The sequence below is a fragment of the Trachypithecus francoisi genome, unplaced genomic scaffold, assembly GCF_009764315.1.
Source record: "Trachypithecus francoisi isolate TF-2019V2 unplaced genomic scaffold, Tfra_2.0 Lachesis_group7, whole genome shotgun sequence".
In the NCBI taxonomy this organism is placed as follows: domain Eukaryota; kingdom Metazoa; phylum Chordata; class Mammalia; order Primates; family Cercopithecidae; genus Trachypithecus; species Trachypithecus francoisi.
The window spans coordinates 11,153,053-11,172,672 of record NW_022681472.1 but is presented as its reverse complement, the minus strand read 5'-3'; the positions used below and the strand labels follow the sequence as shown (position 1 = coordinate 11,172,672).

At 45.7% G+C, this 19,620-nt stretch overlaps 1 protein-coding gene across 2 annotated transcripts in view; it reads right to left on the bottom strand.

Annotated features, from left to right (window-relative positions):
* The window catches only part of LYN (LYN proto-oncogene, Src family tyrosine kinase), a 139,757-nt gene extending 120,632 nt beyond the window's left edge, over positions 1-19,125 (bottom strand). Inside the window, exon 1 of one of the 2 annotated variants that reach the window (XM_033202872.1) lies at positions 18,841-19,125. The gene's annotated coding sequence lies outside the window, so the exon portion shown is untranslated. The remainder of the gene's footprint in view (positions 1-18,840) is intronic. The other variant, XM_033202873.1, reaches the window with a different exon arrangement.
* Positions 19,126-19,620: the final 495 nt, after the last annotated feature.

Here is a 19,620-nt window from a genome sequence, read left to right as displayed (position 1 = left end):
AAGTTGATTTTTAAAATATTTTATTAAAATCATCTATTTTCATTTTAATTTTTTCCAAAGAAAAAAATTGCTTACTAATCTTTAAAAGATTTTATTGTTGTTGTTGTCATTGTTTGTGAGACAGGGTCTCACTGTCACCCAGGCTGGAGAGCAGTGGCGCAATCTTGACTCACTGCCGCCTCCACCTCTCAGGCTCAAGCAATCCTCCCAACTCAGCCTCCTAAGTAGCTGGGAATACATGCCACCACTCTTGGCTAATTTTTTAAATTCCTATAGAGATGAGGTCTCACTATGTTGCCTAGGATGGTCTCAAACTTCTGCACTCAAGTGATCTTCCTGCCTTGGCCTCCCAAAGTGCTAGGATTACCGGTGTGAGCAACTGCGCCTGACCTTAAAAGTTATTCTGATGGCTAAGCGTGCTTATATCCCTTTACTAAAGATTTTGAAATATTTTAGATACATATGAAGTAGTAAGTTTTCCGTTAAAATAGAGGAAAAATTGAGGTAGAAAAGGCAAATTTGCTCAGTAAGACAGAACTGGTACTAGACTCTGGGGGTCTTGGGCAGTTAACTCCTCGAAATCACCATGTGCAAAGTCGGAGGTGTGCTCAGGGTCAGAATGCTTCTTCCTGATCTCCTGATCTCAAGTCTTGGTAAAACTTTCAGAAGCATGTAGTTTATTATGAGGAGGAGGAGGGAAGTATCTTTTAATGTACAACAGAGAAAGATTTACTGTTCTTAATCTAAACTCTGAATTTTCATTTATATGGCATGACAGGAGTCACATGAATCAAAGTTCTAATGTACTATTGCTTGATTTTTCAGCTCCTTATCAGGAGAAAGTAGGTCAAGATTGTAATGTGATCAATTGGAAGATACCTGTGGACAGTGAACCTGCATAAAGCCGGTGTTTGGGTGAGTAACATGGTTCTCCAACCGGCTCATTCCATTGCAGTTATTTCCTCATCATGTAAATGAAGGTTAGGCCAGGCGTCGTAGCTCATGCCTGTAATCCCAGCACTTCGGGAGGCCAAGGCGGGAGGATCACCTAAGGTCAGGAGATTGAGACCATCCTGGCCAACATGGCGAAACCTCGTATCTACTAAAAATACAAAAATTAGCTGGGCGTGATGGCGGGCACCTGTAGTCCCAGCAACTCAGGAGGCTGAGGTAGGGAGAATCGCTTGAACCCAGAAGGCAGAGGTTGCGGTGAGCCGAGATCGCGCCACTGCACTCCAACCTGGGTGACAGAGAGAGACTCCGTATCTAAATAAATAAATAAATAAATAAACGAAGGTGAGGAGCTTGCAGGGAATGCCTCTCTTACTAAATTAGGCATGGTTTTTATTCTTTGTTTCTTTTTTTAAAAAAAATTTATTATACTTTAATTTCTAAGATACATGTGCAGAACACGCAGGTTTGTTACATAGGTATACATGAGCCATGGTGGCTTGCTGCACCCACCATCCCGTCATCTATATTAGTTATTTCTCCTAATGCCATCTCTCCTCTAGGCCGCCCACCCCCTGACAGGCCCCGGTGTGTGACGTTCCCCTCCCTGTGTCCATGTGTTCTCATTGTTCAGCTCCCACTTATGAGTGAGAATATGTGGTGTTTGGTTTTCTGTTCTTATGTTAGTTTGCTAAGAATGATGGTTTCCAGCTTCATCCATGTCCCTGCTATTCTGTTTCTTTATTTATAAACTTGCTTTTGTTTCTTTGTTTGATGTTGTTGTTTCTTTTTCAGAGATGAGAGTCTTGCTCTGTTACCCAGGCTGGAGTGCAGTGGCATAATCATAGCTCACTGCAGCCTCCAACTCCTGGACTCGAGGGACCTCTCGCTTCAGCCTCCAGAGCAGCTAGGATGACAGGGGCATGCCACCATGTCTAGCTAAAACTTTTTTTTTTTTTTGCTTTTGCTTTACCCCTCACAAGATGCTTAAGGATGACCTAATGATAAGAGAAAAGGTGTTATCTTTGCTGTTTGTCATAACATCTTCAGAAGAATGAAAGTGCACCTGGTATGTACACCAAATTTCCACTTCCCCACAGGACTGGTGATGATGCATGAGTGAATCTACTGAAACAGGCCAGGGGTACCATGAGTGGGGAGTGGGCAGGGATCCTCCAAAATCAAGAAAAGGCTCAGGGTAGTACAGTTTAATCCAAAACAACAGCCAAAACTGGGGAGAAAATTAGACTCTTCAAGGAACTCCCAGGTACATTACCCCATTTAATCCTTGAAACAACTGGATGAGATACCAAACAAAAATCTGTTATTACTGTTTTATGTATTAGAAAAATGAGGCCTGAAGAGCTTAAGGAACTTCATCTAATGTCCCAAGACTGGTATTTGACAAAGCATTGACTAGAAGCCAATTCCTTAAAAAAAAAAAAAAGAAAAAAGAAAAAAGAAAAAAGAAAAGAAAAAATTGTAGAGATGAGGTCTCACTATGATGCCCACGCTGGTCTTGAATTCCTGGCCTCAAGTGATCCTCCTGCCTTGGCCTCCCTAAGTGCTGGGACTACACGTGTGAGCCACCACACCCAGCCCAGAAACGAATTCCTGACTCTCAGTTTGTGACTATGACATCATGCTGCTCCTCAGACACCCCAAAGTTCACAACCTGGAATATTTTTCATTAGCTACTACAGTGTTACTAATCCATACCTATATTCTTCACCAAGATTAGTAAGGAATTCAGTCAAGTTACTTCCCCATCTCATCCTATTTTATTTCCAACTGAGGGACTCACTTCTTCACTTGGAAATTCCTCTGCTCTGGTCAGTCTCTTTGGTCCAATATTCTCTCCATTCCCAAGATTCACTCTTTGTTCAAATCCTCTGTAGCATCCAGCCGTTGCTAACAAACAGTTAAAATGCAGAGATGCCAAGCATCAGGAACTGTGGCTGAAGGAAATTAAACTGGAGGTTTGGGGGCTGGCTGCAGTGGTTCACGTCTGTAATCCCAGCACTTTGGAAGGCTGAAGCAGGTGGGAAGATCATTTGAGCCCAGGAGTTCAAGACCGGCCTGGGCAACACAGTGAGATCCCCATCTATACAAAAAATTTTAGGCTTGGCACTGTGGCTCATGCCTGTAATCCCAGCACTTTGGGAGACTGAAGCACACGGGTGGATCACTTGAGCACAGGAGATTGAAACCAGCCTGGGCAACATGGCAAAACCCCATCTCGACAAGAAATACAAAAATTAGCCAGGCAGGCCAGGCATGGTGGCTCATGCCTGTAATCCCAGAACTTTGGGAGGCTGAGGCGGGTGGATCACCTGAGATCAGGAGTTTGACACCAGCCTGGCCAACATGGTGAAATCCTGTCTCTACTGAAAATACAAAAAAATTAGCTGGATATGGTGGCAGGCACCTGTAATCCTAGCTACTCAGGAGGCTGAAGCAGGAGAATTGCTTGAACCCACAAGGCAGAGGTTGCATCGAGCCAAGATAGCACCAATGCACTCCAGCCTGGGCAACAGAGCGAGACTCCGTCAAAAAAAAAAAAAATTAGCCAGGTGTAGTGGCACATGCCTGTAGTCCCTGCTACTTGGCAAGCTAAGGTGGGAGGATCACTGGAGCCCAGGAGGTTGAGGCTGCAGTGAGCCAAGATTGAGCCACTGCATTTCAGTTTGGGTGACAGAGCGACCACTGTCTCAAAAAAAAAAAAAAAAAAATTAAAAAAGTTAATCTGGCACAGTGGCAGGTACCTGTAGTCCCAGCTACTCAGGAGGCTGAGGTGGGAGGATCACTTAAGCCCAGGAGGTGGAGGCTGCAGGAGCCATGACCATGCCACTACACTCCAGTCTCAGCAACAGAGCAAGACCCTGTCTAAAATAATAAAAAATAAAATAAAAATAAAATGGGGGATGCAGACAGGCAAACTACAGGTTCAGCATGTTCTCCTGGGGTATGGTTATTCCCTGCATGGTGCAGACTTCACTTGTGACTTTTTCACAGAAAGATGGGCCCCTTAGTGGGTCCCACAGAAAGATGAACCCACAGATGGGTCCAGTGCCTGTGCATGTCTTTCATGTCTTGTATGGCATGAAAATTTACCCTCTAAGCCAGGTGCAGTGGCACATGCCTCTAGTCCCAGCTACTCGAGAAGCTGAGGTAGGAGGATAGCTTGAGCCCGGGAGCTCAGGACCGTAGTGTGTGAGTGATAATCGTGCCTGTGAATGGCCAGTGCTCTCTAGCCTGGGCAACATAGTGAGCCCTTGCTTCTAAAAAACAAAACAAAACAGCAACAAAAATAAAAGGAAAATTTTCTTAAAAAAAGTATACTCCTAGTTTTTTTAAGCATTTTAACTTTCTGAGTATATCTGAAACAGTTTTGCTATTGAGAACTCACGGCTTTGACTGCAAGTCATATGCATGCATATTCAAGAGTAATGAGTATCCAAGAACTGTTTTCTGAATGATGCATAAGTGAAGCATGACTTCATGGATTAACAAATGCCACAGGTCAATTATGCCTCTCTCTGTCACCCCCAACAAAAATAAATATCAAAACTACATGAAGCAGAAGTTGAAATAACAGTCCGTAACAAAGGTGCTGTGTTCCTTAACATCAGAAAAATGAGTCCTTATTTTACTGAAGAATAGCATCACTGAATTCACAAACCCAGTCAGTACTTTCAAATGCCTATGCACAGACTGGCACTGTGTCATATAACAGGATGTTTGATTACATGTGGGTCAGTGGAAACCACCCTTATCACACCCACATATTTGCATTTATAAATTTACTTGGCTGTGCAGAAAAACCAGCTATATATGGCTTGTGCCAACTAATTTTACTAATGAATGGATGAATAAAAAGGTATTTAAATAAGGCTCAGATCAAACTCATGTGTGAGAATTTTAGCAACTGAATTGCCAGGGTAAAACAGGAAGAGGTCTTGCTCTCCAGTTGAATTGCAAGTAAATTCCACACACAGAGAGATGCCGGTGGTAGCCAAACCCACAGCTTGAAAATCTGTTTATTTGCCAAACCAAATGGCTTTGTACTGCTTTTCAATTCCCTACAATTTATTGTTTAAAAGCCTACATTGGAAATTAAACAAAAACTAGAAGCAGAATGGCAGATGCCTTTCAGGGGAGTACTGCTTGGGGGAGGGTCAACATCATTCTGCTTTTTGATCTTGGGGGTGGTTACACAAGACTCTGCATTTGGCTAGATTCTTCTGTTTTCTGCACTTTTCTATGTAAGTGTCATACTTAAATTTTAAACACACACACCCACACACACACATACACACACACTCCTGCATTGGGAAAACTTGCTGAAAAATTCCTTCAAATCCTGTTAGAAAGAACTCTGTCAGAAATATTCTTTCTTTGGCAAGGCACAATGGCTCATGCTTGTAATCCCAGGAATTTGGGATCCCGAGATGGGAGGAACATTTGAGCCCAGGAGTTCAAGGCTGCAATGAACTATGATGGTGTCACTGCACTCCATCTTGGGTGACAGAGCAAGACCCTGCTTCAAAAAAAAAAAGATACTTTCTTCTTATATAATTTAGAGTCAATGAGTGCGTGGCTAGAAATATTAACATAACTATCATCAAATCAGAAAGCACCTTTTAGAGCCATCTAATGCAACTTCCTTTTTTTTTTTTTTTTTTTGTGGAGATGGAGTCTTGCTCTGTCGCCCAGGCAGGAGTCCCATGGTGTGGTCTCGGCTCAATGCAACCTCCACCTCCTGGGTTCAAGTGATTCTCCTGCCTCAGCCTCCTGAGTAGCTGGGACTACAGGTGCGTGCCACAACACCCAGCTAATTTTTGTATTTTTAGAAGAGATGGGGTTTCACTATGTTGACCAGGCTGGTATTGAACTCCTGGCCTCGTGATCCGTCCGCCTCAGCCTCCTAAAGTGCTGGGATTACAGGTGTGAGCCACCATGCCCTGCCTTAATGCAACCTTTTCTAAAAGGTCTTGTAAGAATCTCTTAGCCTTGGCCGGGCGCGGTGGCTCAAGCCTGTAATCCCAGCACTTTGGGAGGCCGAGACGGGCGGATCACGAGGTCAAGAGATCGAGACCATCCTGGCGAACACGGTGAAACCCCGTCTCTACTAAAAAATACAAAAAACTAGCCGGGCGAGGTGGCGGGCGCCTGTAGTCCCAGCTACTCCGGAGGCTGAGGCAGGAGAATGGCGTAAACCCGGGAGGCGGAGCTTGCAGTGAGCTGAGATCCGGTCACTGCACTCCAGCCTGGGTGACAGAGCGAGACTCCGTCTCAAAAAAAAAAAAAAAAAAGAAGAATCTCTTAGCCTTTGCTGACAAACGTTTAATGATGGAGAAGGACCCTTCTCCAGGACCCATGCAGGCAGCTTTGATTGTTAGAAGTTTTTCCTTTTTTTTTTTTTTTTTTTTTTTTTTTTTTTTTTTTGAGGCAGAGTCTCGCTCTGTCGCCCGGACTGGAGTGCAGTGGCCGGATCTCAGCTCACTGCAAGCTCCGTCTCCAGGTTTACGCCATTCTCCTGCCTCAGCCTCCCGAGTAGCTGGGACTACAGGCGCCTGCCACCTCGCCCGGCTAGTTTTTGTATTTTTAGTAGAGACGGGGTTTCACCGTGTTCGCCAGGATGGTCTCGATCTCCTGACCTCGTGATCCGCCCGTCTCGGCCTCCCAAAGTGCTGGGATTACAGGCTTGAGCCACCGCGCCCGGCAGAAGTTTTTCCTTACTTTGTAATCCACGATCTCTGCCTTTGTAAATTTCTCTATTATCATTCCTTCTCCTACATCACAGTCATTTCAATATACTGTCAGCCAGCAATCCACGTGGCAATGTATTAAATGACAAAGAGTAAAGATCCTGTTCCCTCTCTGCCAAAAAAGTGAACACCCATCTGCTTGGTAGGTAAATACCCAGCCAGAAGAAGAGCAATTTATCAAACTTAATGAAATATCCTCAGGGACACCTCTGTCTATTTGTACACATTTCTGCTCATCAAGCAACTTTTTTTTCATTCTTTAAAGTTGTGGTAAAATAAACACAATATAAAATTTATATCATAACTATTTTAAGTGTATAACTCAGTGGCATTAAGTACATTCATATTCTTGTATAATCATCACACCATCCATCTACAGAACTCTTTTCATCTTGTAAAACTGAAACTCTGTATCCATTAAGGAGTAACTTCCCATTCCTTCCCCCATCAAGCCCCTGGAAGACACCATTCTGTTTTTGGTCTCTATGAATTTGACTGTTTGAGGAACCTCATATTAGTGGACTCATACAGTATTTGTCTTTTTGTGTCTGGCTTATTTCACTTAGCATGATGTCCTCAAGTTTTGTCCTTGTTGTACCATGTGTCAACATTTCCTTTTTTTTTTTTGAGACGGAGTTTCGCTCTTGTTGCCCTGGCTGGCTGGAGTGCAGTGGCTGGATCTCGGCTCACTGCAACCTCTGCCTCCTGGGTTCAAGTGATTCTTCTGCCTCAGCCCCCCAAGTAGCTGGGATTACAGGCATGCACCACCCGTTCGACTAATTTTGTATTTTTAGTAGAGATGGGGTTTTTCCATGTTGGTCAGGCTGGTGTCAAACTGCTGACCTCAGGTGATCCGCCCACCTCAGCCTCCCAAAGTGCTAGGATTACAGGCATGAGCCACCGCGCCCAGCCAGCATTTCCTTTTTTTAAAGGCTGAATAACATTCCATTGTATGGCTGGGCACGGTGGTTCATGCCTGCAATCCCAGCACTTTGGGAGGCCACAGCAGGTAGATTGCTTGAGCCTAGGAGTTCAAGATTAGCCTGGACAACATGGCAAAACGTTATTTCTACAAAAAATACAAAAAATTAGCCAGGCATGGTGGCATGCACCTGTAGTCCCAGCTACTCAAGAGGCTGAGGTGGAAGGATCACCTGAGCCCAGGAGGTCAAGTCTATAGTGAGCTGTAATGGCGCCACTGCACTCTAGCCTGGGTGACAGAGTAAAACCCTGTTTCTTTTTTTTTTTTTTTTTTTTTGAGACGGAGTCTCGCTCTGTCACCCAGACTGGAGTGCAGTGGCGCGATCTCAGCTCACTGCAAGCTCCGCCTCCCGGGTTTACGCCATTCTCCTGCCTCAGCCTCCAGAGTAGCTGGGACTACAGGCGCCAGCCACCTCGCCCGGCTAGCTTTTTGTATTTTTTAGTAGAGACGGGGTTTCACCGTGTTAGCCAGGATGGTCTCGAACTCCTGACCTCGTGATCCGCCCGTCTCGGCCTCCCAAAGTGCTGGGATTACAGGCTTGAGCCACCGCGCCCAGCCTAAAACCCTGTTTCAAAAAAAAAAAAAATTCCAATGTACGTATAAACCACATTTTGTTTCATCCATTGATGAACATGAGTTACTTCTAATTCTTGGCTATTGTGAATAATGTTACTATGAACACAAGTGTACAAATACCTCTGAGACCTCACATTCAGTTCTTTGGGGTACATACCCAGAAGTAACATTGCTGCATCACATAGCAATTCTATGTTTAACTTTTTGAGGAACTACCATATGATTTTCCATCATAGCTGCAGCATTTTACACTCCCACCAACAATGCACAGGATTCCAGTTTCTCCATATCCTTGGCACCACTTGTTATTTTCTGATTTTTGTTTTTGTGTTCTTTTTCAACATGACATGATTTCATCATGATTTCTCATTTTTTTTAGCAGCCATCCCAAGCAACTTTCTTTTTATTATTGTTATTATTATTCTACAAACAGGCTGTTGCTCTGTCACCCAGGATGGAGTGTGGTGGTGTAATCATTGCTTACTGCAGCCTCAATCTCCTGGGCTCAAGCAATCCTCCTGACTCACTCTCTTGAGTAGTTGAGACTATAGGCTCACATCACGGCACTCTGAGTAATTTTTATTTGTTTTTATTTATTCTTATTTTTTTTTCTATAGAGACAGGTTCTCACTTTATTGCCCAGTCTGGCCTTGAACTCCTGGCTTTAAGCAATCCGCCCGTCTCAGGCTCCCAAAGTGCTGGGATTATAGGTGTGAGCTGCACCCAGCTGCTTAGCTGTACCCAGCTAAGCAACTTGCTTTTGATAACAATACCAGTGACTACCATTTAGCTATGTGCTTCACTTGTGGCTAGTTTGGAATCCACTGTAACCTAGAACACTCACAACAAACTGCTGAGGTTTAAACATGAGAACTCTGCGGCTAGCAAGGCCAGCACCTTGCCAGCAGCAGCCCACAGTTAGGAAGGGACAGACCTGGGATTTCAGCCCTCACATGCAATTAATTCGACACCCTGTGCTCTACTGCCCTACCCTGCCTTACTTTTGACCATTCAGAGTGATTTCTGGGCTCTCATTTGGGTGCCAGGGATCTCCTGAGCAAGTTGCCCACCCACAACCCCAGCAAAGTCATTGATCAGCATTCTGGTTTGTGAACAATCCAGAGAGAACAGAGCACAACAAATTCCTCTAGGATAGAAACCTCCCATTTACTTATGTTGGTATTTCCCCAAACCACCCACTATCATGACTAACATACACCACTCGATAAACATACATGGGCTGGCTGCGGTGGCTCATGCCTGTAATCCTAGCACTTTGGGAAGCTGAGGTGGGTGGATCCCTTGAGCTTAGGAGTTTGAGACCAGGCTGGCCAACATAGTCAAACCCATCTCTATAAAAAATAAGCCAGGCATAGTGGCACACACCTGTAGTCCCAGCTACTTGGGAGGCTGAAGTGGGAAGATGGCTTTCGTCCAGGAGGTCAAGGGGTGCAGTGAGCTATGACTGTACCACCGCACTCCAGCCTGGGATTGCAGCCTGGTCTCAAATTCCTGAGCTCAAGTTATCCTCCCGCCTTGGCCTCCCAAAAAACCACAAAAATTAGGCAGGCCTGGTGGCGGGGTCTGTAATCCTAGCTACCCAGGACTGAGGTGAGAGGATGGCTTGGGTCCAGGAGGCGGAGGATGCAATGAGCTGAGATTGCACCACTGCACTTCAGCCTGGGCGACAGAGCAAGACCCCATCTCAAAACAAACACATAAACAAACAAATAAATAAATAAATACACATGAGGGAAAAAGTTTGTTATCTACATTGGGCATCTATCAAATTTGAAACAATACAAAAAGCCAATGTGGTTCTGAAAGACAAAAATCAACTGCTATGGTGCCACATTTCATTATACTAACAACCATAAATTCCATATTAAAATTTTGCTCAAAACCAGGTATACGGCCAGGCGTGGTAGCCAAACCCCTGGTGAGTGAGATCACGCCACTGCACTCCAGCCTGGGTGACAGAGTGAGACTCTGTCTTAAAAACAACAAAACACCAGGGATTGTGCCCATTACTGTATCTGTCACTCTCCAGGTCATTTAGGGGAGGTATCAAGTACCTACTTGTGGATAACGCTTACAAGCTTAAGCCTATTGCTGTCACAGAAAACAGAAATAAAGGTTACTTTCTAGCTTCAAATTAATCTCTAGAGAAGTAGCTTTGAGTCATTCAACTCTCCACGTACTCAAAGCATTAAGTCAGTGTTCAATGTGTCTTCACTCTTGGCTATGTCACAAATGCCATATTGTAAAAGAGTCTAGACAAGAAGTTGCCTGTGATGGACAAAAAAATTAGCTTCATACTAAAAGGCTCCAGTGATTCTCCTTCATTGATGCCATGAAGTCCAACATTTAGTATTAGGGCCAAGCACCCTCCAAGCCTGCGGGTGGAGCCTCCCACTGCCTCTCTGGAACAAGCTCTGGTAATGTCCAGTTGGGCTGTCCTTTCTCAGAAAAGCCCCTTCTTCCAGGGTGTGTGGCTGACTCCCTTCAGGATTTCCACCAACACAGCAGGCTTGTACCCCAACTCCTAACACTGTGGGATTCCCAGTAGCTACCCAGGAAAAGTTTGCTAAACTGAATACTAAACATAGCAGTGGAAGGTTCTTTAAGAAAATATTCTATTTACAACATTTACAGCACATCAGCTCTCCTGAGACAGAACTCTTACAATTAGATCCATCAAGCATCCTTCAAGCCACTCTAGCTCCAAAGTTCCTGTCTGCTCCCACCTGCCCTCTGCAGTCCCACTGGCTTCATTCCATTGCTTCTTATATCCTGCCATTTTAAAATCATATAAGGAGCTAGGCGCAATAACTTACGCCTATAATCCCAGGATTTGGGGAGGCTGAGGCGGCCGGATAACTTGAGGCCAGTAGTTCGAGACCAACCTGGCCAACAGAGCAAAACCCCATCTGTACTAAAAATACAAAAAGTAGCTGGACGTGGTGGTGTGTGCCTGTAATCCCAGCTACTCAGGAGGCTGAAGCACAGGAATCACTTGAATCCGGGAGGGGGAGGTTGCAGTGAGCCGAGATCACACCATCACACTCTAGCCTGGATGAGAGAGCAAGACTCTGTCTCAGAAAAAAAAAAAAAATATATATATATATATATGTATATATAGTTATATTTATATACAGGATTTATATATTTATATATATATGAGATGCTCATTCTTTTAAATATAAAGACATACAGAAGAAAAAACAGCATTCAACTGTCAACCAGAAATAATCACTATTAAGACCTTAGTATAAAAATTGTTTGAAATGCAGAGCTTATAGATGAAGTGTCCATATATGAATATTTTATGTCAGAAATGGTATCATGTCATCTACTAGTTTGTGTTCAGCTCTTTTGCTGTTGTCTGTTTGTTTGAGACAGGGTCTCACCGGGTTGCACAGGCTGATTTTGAACTCCTGAGCCCAAGCAATCCTCCTGCCTCACCCTCCCCAAGTGCTGGAATGACAGGCAAGAGCCACTGCTCCTGGCCCTGTTCAGCTTTTGAAAAAATGTTTTTCATATTAGTAACTGTAATTGAACATTTTATCTTTTAAGATATTTACAAAGTATCCCATTATATGAATGTGACTTAATTTGTGTTTGTTTAATAAACCTCCCTGCTGGACTGCCCACCTCTGTGCATTGGAAGAGGGGGATGAAAAAATGTTGATTAATGGATACAAACATACTGTTTGATAGAAGAAATAAGACCTAGCAGGGTGACTAGAGTTCACAATTAACTATCGTGCATTTCAAAACAGCTAGAAGAATTCAAAAGATTCTAGCATTTAAAAAGAAAACAAATATTTAAGGTGATGGCTATCTCAAATACACTGATTTAATCTTTACAAATTACATGAATGTATTAAATTATCACATGTGCCCTGAAACTATGTATATCTATTATGCATCAGAACAAACAAAGAACAAACTCTAATGGAGTTGGCCAAGCCTACCTCAGAAAAGCTGCTCCAGGCCACATTCCCTAGCAAGTTAAGGGGAGGGGCTCTTCCACCAGATTGTATTTTTCTTTTTCTATTTTGTTTTGTCTACAGATAGATGCTTATTGAGCACATGGTAAAATGTTTCTTGCTATGGGTTGTGGTCAACAAGTTTAACAGGTGGGCACCGTGGCTCATGCCTGTAATCCCAGCACTTTGGGAGGCCGAGGCGGGCAGATCACCTGAGGTCAGCATGGTGAAACCAGTCTCTACTAAAAATACAAAAATTAGCCGGGCGTGGTGGCGCATGCCTGTAATACCAGCTACTCGGGAGGCTGAGGCAGCAGAATCCCTTGAACCTGGGAGGTGGAGGTTGCAGTGAGTGGAGATCACACCGCTGCACTCCAGCCTGGGTGAGAGTGAGACTCCATCTCAAAAAAAAAAAAAAGAAAAAGAAGATGTTTGACAGCCACTGTTCTATCCCAAGAATTTAACAATTTTTTAAATAGTCCTGAATTATTATAGTTAGTATTTAAAAATTATTATGTAGCCTGAACATTAAAAGATTTCTAAACATCTACCCAAGAGTTTCATAATACTTTCCATGACGGTGAATTTCAAAATGTACATTTTTTCCATTGCTGAAAAAGTCAGGCATGGCCAGGATAGGCTTTCAAAGCAGGCTCTGCACTTATGACTCCAGACTCCTCCTCTCTCCCATCCCTACCCCACCCCTCACTTAAGGGCAAACTGAAAATTCAGAGGGCAGCAGAGGGTAGAAAGAACCCCGAGGAAAACGCAGCCTTGGGTGGTAAGGAAGGTGGGGCTGCAGGCAAATGACCCAGGCCGGCCCGAGGCCTGGGGAGGAGGAAGTATCACTTCCTTGCCTGCCTCCTCTGGGGCCTTCTCCGTCCAGCATCGGGCTACAGTTCTGCTCTCCGTGACACAGCTTCCCCCTGGAAAGCAGAAGTGGTCCTCCCTCTCCAGAGAGCCTCTCTGAGACAAGCTTCTCCATTCCCCTCATCTCTGTGGGGGTTAACATTTACAGGAAGAGTGGGGGCACCCAGAGGCACAAACACCAACATGACGTCATTGCTTCAGTGGGAGGTAGAATGAACACACAGCCATCTCCCCAGTCTCACTGTACCAGCGCCCAAGGGTAGGCCCAAAGACTGGCAGAAGACCTCTCCACCAGCTGTTTTACCAACGGAGACAGGAAGGTGGGGACTGGAAAGAAGTTTCCAACCAGTATGGTCTGGTGTCAATAAAGAGGAGTGAGCGAGATTTCAGATGCTCACAGAAAGGTGTGGGCAGGCAAGCAATAATATAACTTTGTCTGAAGCATGGACTGTAGAAAGGAAATGAGACCAACTAAAAAACTCTCTGAGCTATGAAGACTTCTTCCCAGTGTTCTACAACCCAAAAGCAGAGCCTCAACCATCAAGAAACAGCCACTGAAATGGTTCTTTAAATGTATCCCAATTCATGCAGTTCTATAGGATGTCATTTAAGTAGCAGCGTTCTGAACACTGAGCATTTACAATAATGAGATTAACTGACAATCTCTTCCCCTACACGGTCAGCTCATGCCAATTCCTGGATGCAGAAGGCTTTGTAAGATGATAGGGAAAGAACTGGGGAGAGCAGAAGAAGGGATACTGGAAACCTGAGGGTTAATAAAGGCCAGTGAAAAAGCAATGCCATGGAAGAGTTCTATACCAAGGAAAACTATACCCTGAGTGTAAATACAGCTTTCAAGAAATAGCTCTGTGGCAAATAAGGAATGCTGCCAGCTAATTCAGTAATGAGAGAAAATGAAGTACAGAACAGGATGAAGAAGATAAACAACAAAGGCTACTACAGGCCCCTGCTCTTGTCACCATGGATGAGGCTTTTTAATACATCATCCCAAATAATTATTTAAACTTGCTCTTCTAAATTACAAGAGAGGGCCAGGCACGGTGGCTCACACCTGTAATTCCAGCACTTTGGGAGGCCGAGGCAGGCAGATCACCTAAGGTCAGGAGTTCGAGATCAGCCTGGCCAACATGGTGAAACCCCATCTCTACTAAAAATACGAAAATTAGCCAGGCATGGTGGTGGGCACCTGTAATCACAGTTACTAGGGAGGCTGAGGCAGGAGAATCATTTGAATCCGGGAGATGGAGGTGCAGTGACCTGAGATCGCACCAAAGCACTCCAGCCTGGGTGACAGGAGCAAAAACTCTGTCTCTTCAGTGGGAGGCATAATAAAAAATAAAGAGAGCCCTTCCAACTAACTTAAGCCAAAGATACCCCAGAGAGGCCAGGCGCAGTGGCTCACACCTGTAATCCCGGCACTTTGTGAGGCCGAGGTGGGAGGATCACTTGGGGTCAGGAGTTCAAGACCAGCCTGGCCAACATGGTGAAACCCCATTTCTACAGAAAATACAAAAATTAGCTGGGTGTGGTGGCATATGCTTGTAAGTAATCCCAACTACTTGGGAGGCAAAGGCAGGGAGGATTGCTTGAACCCAGGAGGTGGAGATTGCAGTGAGCTGAGATTGCACCATTGCACTCCAGGCTGGGCGACAGAGTGAGCCTCCATCTCAAAAAAGAAGAAAAAACAAAACAACAACAACAAAAACCTCAAAAGCTCCAAGTCTTTAAACTAACTGTTACAAAATTTCTAATCCCTCCATTGGCAGATTTCCATACCATTTTCTATGCGTGGGTGTTTCCCCCGAAAGGGAACTTATTCAAAATAAATTTTAGAAATGATAATGGAGTGAACTCAAAGTTTCACAATTTAAGTATCAGGAAACCAGGCAGCTGTAAGAAATTTTTCAGTATTTCTGACTGGAAAAAAAAAACCCAACTTCCTCTTCCATGTTCTTCTCTGCATTATCAGCCTTAAAAGATGGGAGGCAATGTATATCTATACTGTTGGCCTAGAACAGTGCCTTGCACATAGCAGGTACTCAAAATGATCAAGTGTTTTCAAGTGTGTCCTATGAGCCCTGTCTCCTTAATTTATATTTTCACTTGAATGATGTTCTCACTGATAAAACAACCATACAGGAGGCTGGTAAAGTTTACAGGGAGACACTTCCAGCAGAGGTGGGGGAAAGTCCTTTGCAAAGTATTACTCAGGTAATTAACCAATAAGCAACTGATTGCCCCCAAGACAGTCACTAGAGCTGCTCGGATAGCAGCCAGTATAGGTGTCATCTTAGCAGTTACTGGGGACACCCTTTCCCACCCCCAAGCAAGAAACAGTGTTAAAAAGCACAGAAATTCATTTCTAGAAGACAGCTTTACGTGCTCAGCTTGATGGTGCATCTGCTGTGTCCTGAGCAATTAGCCACTTAGTTCAGAAAATTACCAAGTGATAAAAGAAAATTAACTCGTGATTTCATTTTTAAAATGCTTGTTAAATGAACTATTTATTTGCTTTTAAGCACAGATGGTCCGCAACTTAATGATTTTTCAACTTTACGATGGTGCAAAAGCATTAGGCATTCAGTAAAAAGTGTACTTCAAGTACCCATACAACCATTTCATTTTTCACTTTTAATACAGTATTCAATAAATTACATGAGCTATTCAACACTTTATTATAAAATAGGCTTTGTGTCAGATGATTTTGCCCAACGGTAGCCTAATGTGAGTGTTTCGACCATGTTTAAGGGAGGTTAGGCTAATCTATGATGTTTAGTAGGTTAAGTGTATTAAATGCATCTTCTACTTTCAGTATTTTCAACTTACGATCGGGTTTATTGAGACACAGCATCATCTTAAGTTGAGAGGCATTTGTAATTGAGCACCCACTACAAGTCCAAAGGTGGACAAGTAGAAAGAGTCAAAAAACATACCTACTACGCCTAATGGTACCACTTAACCAAGCCCGTGACCTTAGACAACTCCCTGAATCTTTTTCTTTATCTGTCCTTCTCCATCCTATAGGAGCCACAAGAGGTTCAAATGAAATTCGAGTTCAGGAAGACTTCAGAGCCCTGAACTAATGAAAGGTGCTAACACCTTCACCATCATCGCTAGGAAGAGCCAGAAAAGGTCTGAGGCTATCTCTGCTGTCAATATGACATTGATTGATGTCCTGACTAATGATTGTGGTGGCCTTTCAATGTTAACACTCATCCATGCATCACTGAGATCATCAGTAGGAGTGAGCTTATAACAACGTTCCCTGCTGTGGGCATGTATTTATAAAGTTAGTATGGGTTTGTACATGAATAATATGATTTAATTTTGTTAAGTTACAACTCCACATAGTCATGTGAACCAACTGGAATCTCAGATGTTTTTGGTGATTTATTTCTAAAAACAAATACTACAGATAGAAGTAAAAGGCTTTCAAAGTCATTGAACAGTGCTGGACCACTTTTCTGCTAAAAGAAAGCTATTGGAGGGGTGGGGCCGGGGCGGGATTACAAAGTTTCCACCTACCTTTGTAACACCAATGACTCTAAAATAATGTGGGTCTTCTGGATTGGGCCAACTACCTTTGCAGGAAACATCTTAACCACCCCACATCAGGACTTCTCTTCCAGTGATAAGTAGAGAAGAGCGGTGCTGAGTGGAGACTCTCATTTAGAACACTAAATGTGGGTAACTCAGTGCTGGGTAACTTTACAATCAACAAAGCCTCTCAAATCCCCGTTTTAGAAACCACAACAGAAAGGGCCAGTAGGCTTCAAACGCTTTAGGGACCAGCTCTATTTCTTCATCTCCCTATGTCCTCAGTTTTGCATAGGGCAAGCTCACAGGAGGCCTTCATTCCTTCTTCCAAGTAATCTCGAACTGAGCACCTACTATGTACCAGGCACTGGGGCTATCATTCTGGACAAGACAGATGAAGCGGTTTTCATGGAGCTTCCACTGTAATGGTGAATACAGACTATCAACCTGCAGACAAATCAATATAAATCTGACTGCTGCTATAAAGGAAATTTTGGCTAAATAAATGACCCAAGTGGTTTACCCCAAATCACAGTATATTAAATGATGGAAGAGGCCAAAACTCAAGTTTCCTGGCTCCCATTTTCTCTCCCCTTACATCTGCTGCCCTCTATTCTTCACTCAGCAAAAGGGCCACACATTTACATCCAAAGAGGCCCAGTCACCAAAGACTCTATGATCTAATGAAATTTCTTCAGGCCTCAAAGCACTTACCTGCTTACCTCCAAATGAGAACGGAGGGACTAACTGGATCCCACCCTTTCCCAACAAAGCTTACTCTTACAGAGAAGGGCTTAGTAAGGTCTAGGCTCTTGCAGTGCCTATTCCCCAGGGTATGGCTTTAGGTGTTGGCTGTAGAGAGAAAACATCTCTGTAGCCCACCAGTTTATTGGCTAGTTCTTTTAGGGCAAGTCAGACTACTGGGCCCTGCTTTGGGACAGCAAATCCCTCATGTATTTATTAAGCAGATTTACTAATAAAGTCAGATGGCTAAATCAGACACGGTAGTCTTAGGTTCAATATCACCAGGCTGCAAAGAATCAAGAAGCCTCGTTTATATGAATAGAAGTCACTGCAATAAATAACAGTAACAAAGTTTATGAAATGTCTGGTATGTACTAGGGGCTCTGCGGTACTAAACAGTCCCTGAGGTATATATGCTCTCTCAAAGATGAAGAAACTCAAACAGGGAATTTCAATAATCGGTCCCCTAAATATACAGCCAGAAAAGTGCAAGGCCTGGATTCTGAGCCAGCGAAGAAGGGCGAATTTGGGATAATTAACACACACGGATATACAAAGAAATGAAGATACAACCACTAGTTCACACGACAGGCAGGCTGTTGGAAAGTTACGAATGCACCGCAAGCAAAAGATGCCACCATGGGCCCAGAGAATGCAGGAAAGTGGGAACTGACTCTTACGCCCTTCCCCCAAGGCGAAGGAAAGGCAACCCCTGAATTCTTAAAATAACTCTCGCTTCCTCTCAGCCGGCAAAAGCACCGGACTGCTCCTCGGCAGGCCGAGAGGCGCCACAGCGGGAGGGTGAGCTCCAGCCTCCGCCGCAGACCCTCGACGTCACGCTCCTGCCCCAGGCCACCAGGGAGGGCAGCTGTCCGCGGGCCTCGAGAGGGCGCCGGCCGAGCCCCATCTCCCACTTCCATTGTACCCAGGGTCCAGAGGGGAAACCAGATTGCACAATCCGAGGAGTTCTCTCCAGTATCCCCGCCGCGCGCCCGCTCCGCAAGGGCAGGGGCTTCGCCGCCGTGCGCGAGGAGCGGCCGGAGCGGGGACAGCAGCCGGCCCTCGGGTCCTCGCCGGGAAGGACCCGCGGTGAGCCCGCCCCCGCGCCCGCACCTCCCACCGCTCCCCTGCGCGGCTCCGCCGCTGACACCTGCGGAGCCTCGGTCCCCGCACCCTGGCTCCCCCGGGTCCGGTCACCAGCCGGCTGAAGACATCTGAGCGCCTTCGCCGCCGGGGCCCGGAGGCTGTGCGGCCAGGAAGCCGCCGCGGGCCGCGCCGATGCCCCCGGCCCCGAGTCGACCCTGCGCCCGGGACTCTGGCTGGTGGCACAGCCGCGGCCCCTGCACCCACTGCCCGCGTGCCCGCGCCCACACTTGGGTTCGCGCGGAGGACTCACCCGCTCGCGGTGAAAGTTTCGGGGCGGCGGAGCTCCACGGTGACTTGAGTTCAGAGCAGGGGGCGCGACGGGGCGGCCCAGCAGGACCTGCGTAGAGGGAGGCTGCTGGCTGGGAATGCGGGACGCGCGGCGAGGGGCTGCTGGCGCGGGGCCGGGGTTGGAGCGGCCGCCCCGCTTGCCGCGGGCTGGAGGCTGCAGCGCGTCGGGCCCGGAGGCGCCACGGCCGGGGAGCGAGCGGCAGCGCGGCCCGGCGCGGCGGGAGAGGAACTGGCTGTCTCTGGGCTCGGTCGAGAGGTCCCAGCTACTTCCTGGTGCTCGGATTTGCATATTGAGCCCGGAGGGCGGGGAAGTGACCGTTTGGTCCCTGCCCAAGGTTTGGGTGTTTGGTGTGGCCGTCGCGCAGGGCTTTGAAGGCACAGAAACCTGGCGACTCAGTCTGCAGCTCCGGGGAGTGGAACAGCCTGGGCCAGCCTTCTACTGTAGGGAAGGATCTCCGGAGGAGCCTGGGCTTCGCAGGCACATCGATGATACCTCTCGCGTCTCCTTTCCTTTCCTTCCGACCTATCCCCAAGGTATTAGGAAGGGGGTGCTCCCGGGAGCGGAGGAGGTGCGCTCTGATGCCTTCTAACGTTTGGGGTTCTCTAGAGAAAGGACGCGCGCGATATGCCGAGGTGATGTTCGGGGTCTCGTTGAGTTCTTAATAATATTACGAAGTAAGTTCCTTAAAGGTGTACAGGAGGCTGTTCAGGGCATTGATGTGGGAGGGGATGACATGGAGTC